Source organism: Mus pahari, chromosome 3, assembly GCF_900095145.1.
Source record: "Mus pahari chromosome 3, PAHARI_EIJ_v1.1, whole genome shotgun sequence".
Taxonomy (NCBI): domain Eukaryota; kingdom Metazoa; phylum Chordata; class Mammalia; order Rodentia; family Muridae; genus Mus; species Mus pahari.
The window spans coordinates 103,142,149-103,145,669 of NC_034592.1; the positions used below are offsets into that span (position 1 = coordinate 103,142,149).

Below are 3,521 nucleotides of genomic sequence, written 5' to 3' on the forward strand. Positions count from 1 at the left end.
ACTTCTCAGCCTAAGGCAACCACTCATCTGCTTTCTAAATAGTTTATATGCATGAAATCATGTGTATATAATCTTTGTATGTCCGGTTCTTTTCTTCCCTTCCTCCCTCCCTTCCTTCCTTCCTTCCTTCCTTCCTTCCTTCCTTCCTTCCTTCCTTCCTGACAGGGTTTCTCTTTGTCACCCTAACTGTCCTGAAACTCATTATGTATACCAAGCTGGCATAGAATTCACAGAAATCTGCCCACCTCTTTTTCCCAGATGCTGAGATTAAAGACATACACCACCACACCAGCTGATGTCTTTTTTACCTTTTGATGGCATATCCAAGAAATCCTTGCCAAATCCAATGTCATAATTCTCCAGTGATTTTCTCTAAGACTTTTGTAGTTTATTCTTAATTTAGATCTTTGTTCCATCTTTAATTAGTTGGGTCTTTGATCCATCTTCAGTTAATTTTAATAAATGGCATAAAGGGGGTCAATTTATCTTTTCTTTTTTTATATTCAATTTTTTTTTTTTATATTCAATTTTTTTAACACCCATTGTTTTCTGTTTGTTTGTTTGAAATTTGTTTTGTTTTGGTGAGACAGGGTTACTTTGTTGTTCTAGCTGTCCTAGAACTCACTCTGTAGACCAGGTTCACCTGCTTGTCTCTGCCTCCCATGTGCTGGGATTAAAGGCATGTACCACCACTTCCTGGCTTCAGCACCTATTGCTGAGAACACATTTGCCCATTGATGGTAATATTACCCTTTTTAAATAAAAAATTGTAAGAGGAAAGGAGAGCCGAATCAGCACTTGAGAGCACCTGCTGTTGTTCTAGAGGACCTGTGTTGGATTCCCAGCATCCACATAGTGGCTCAAAATCACAAGTAACTCCAGGTCTAGGATCCAGTACCTTCATCTGACCTCTGAGGGTTAGTACACGCATGTGATACATACACATACTCTGGAATTACATGTCTGCATTATATCACTCGAATCCTTTTTTTTTTTTTTTTTAAGTTACTCGTTATAGTTTGTTTCTATGCATATCTGTGTACCTGGTGCATCAGATCCCTTGGAACTATTGTTATAGATGGGTGTGACCCACTGTGTGGGTATTGGGAACCGAACCTGGATCCTCTGCAAGAGTAACCAGTTCTCTTAACCACTGGGCCATTTCTCCAGTCCCCAAACTCAGTTTCTTACAAGTTTAACAACAATTAACACCAATTTCTATGATCCCTAGTATGATAATTTCTTCCACTGGCAAACTAGTAACCATACCCCAACTAAGTGTCTCCTAATTCAATTCAACCACTGAGCCAATACTACCCATAAATTGAGGGCTCAGTCCTCCCATAAATATCCAGGGTCTTTTTTCTGTGCTTCTGATCTATGGACCTGAAGCACCTTTGAATTTGCTACAGTGTTGCACAGGACTCAGGCATACTTGGGTTTGTTTGTGTTTTTGTTTGAGTCAAGGTCTTACATAGCTTAGTCTGGCCTCGAACTCTGAAGTTGTAGTTGACCTTGAATTTGAGATTCTTGTGTCTCTACTTCCTCAATGCTGGGATTACATCACCCCTGGTTAGGTTTTCAAGTTTATTCTTATAGCTATTACAAAGGATACAACTGAAATGATTCATAGGGTGGGACATTTGCAAGGAAACCCTACTCCTCTGGACAGGCCACCCTCTAGGAACTTCTGATTCAGGAACTCATTTCTATATCCTATCCTATGGAAGGCTTTGTTGTTGTTGTTTGTTTGTTTTTTTGTTTTTTGTTTTTGAGACTTCATTACAGAGGAAAGATTGAGCAAATCAATTAGCCATTCAGCCTCTTTCTCCTTGAAGATCTGAGTCTCAGCTCTCTAATACTGCCTTGGTCTTTTCAGGGACCAGCCCCTGTCCTGAAGCTACCTATGGGCTTGCAGCCACCAGTCAACTCACTAGCATACTAAAAGACACTGTCACTTTGAAGACTCCATGGATTTTAGGAGTTGTGTGCCAGGAAAGGGAATGAAGATGTATTTCGTAATGTCACACAAGGTATATTAAGGGGAAGTTCAGCTTCCATATCCTTCTACTTGATGCCTTGCCCCCTTCCCATAGTGGGCATCACTTAAATGTTTCATATACATACTAAAGGGATGCGGTGTCACTCAGTTGGTAGGATGCTTTGCTAGCAATGCACAAAGCCCTGGGTTCCATCCCAGGCATGAAGGCACCCCTCTAATCCTAGCATCTGTCTGCTGTAGTTGAAGCAATAGAATTAGAAGTTGGAGGTTATCCTTGGTCAAAAAGCAAGTTCAAAGCCAGTCTAAAATATATCAGATCCCGTTTCTCTATATATTTTCTTTCTTTTTTTTTTGTAAGCATAAGAACAGACTCACATGCTATTATTTCTCATCAACCATCAATGAGTGATGTACTATGCATACATGCCTTCTTTTCTTCCTTTTTTATAGCTGTGTAAGTTTTGTATTCTGGAGGTTATTTCTGGTTTGAGGTTTAGGGTTTCTGGAGGTTTCTTTTTTGTGTGCTGTTTTGTTGTTGTTGTTGCTTGGGTTAAGTATTAGAGGAAGATCCCTCTTACAAATATGTATATGAGAACTTTTTTATTTATTTTGTGTTTGAATATTTGTGGCACATATATGCCGTATATGTGGGATTCAGACGACATCTTTTAAGATTTGATTCTCTCCTCTACCGTGTGGATTCTGAGGATCATGATCTATCTCCCCAGCCTGGCTTTTTTATTTTGAGACAAGATCTTATTAAATTGCCCACACTGACCTTGAAACTCAGCTTCCTCCTGGCTCAGCTTCCTAAATAGCTGGGGTTCTAGACAGATACCACTACACCAAGGTCTACTTCCATTCTTTCATTATAGCTACTAGATAACAACCATCTTTTGTGACTTAAATTTCATTGCCAGCTAGGGGGAATAACATCATCACAAAGGCTGTCTCAACACTGAGAGGAAGAACTCCATTCAAATAAAATATCACTCATTTGTGCTTGCAGACTGAGGGTACCCCTTCATGCTGCAGCAGCTATGTAGTTGCAACAGTGAGCTGAACCAGAAGCCTGCAGTGGTTACTAACTGGCCCTTAAAACTCACCTTGTCACTCAAAAATGATAGTGCCTTTCTTCCGTTTTAAAAAGATGGTTTTTAGTTATATGTATGTGCATGTGTCTTTGTGTGGGTACCAGAAGAAGGCACCAGATCCTCTAGACCTAGAGTTAGAGGTGGTTGTGAGCCACCTCATGTTGGTGCTAGAACTGATGTAAGCCCTCTGCTAGAGCAGTAGGAAATGTAAATCACTGAGCCATCTCACCTTGTATGTTATTTGACTAATTTTTCACAGCTTTACTAAAATTGAAGTGGCATGAGTGATTCTCCCAGAGTTCAAGGCTAGCCTAGCACTATATAGTGAGTCTTTGTCAAAAGCCAAACAATAGCCGGGCAGTGGTAGCTCACACCTTTAATCCCAGCACTTGGGAGGCAAAGGCAGGCGGATTTCTGAGTTCGAG

The 3,521-nt window shown here is 40.3% G+C and overlaps 1 protein-coding gene across 1 annotated transcript in view; it reads left to right on the top strand.

Moving 5' to 3' along the window:
• Positions 1-3,521, top strand: part of Rtf1 (RTF1 homolog, Paf1/RNA polymerase II complex component) — a 57,387-nt gene that overhangs the window by 37,778 nt on the left and 16,088 nt on the right. The window lies entirely within an intron of this gene.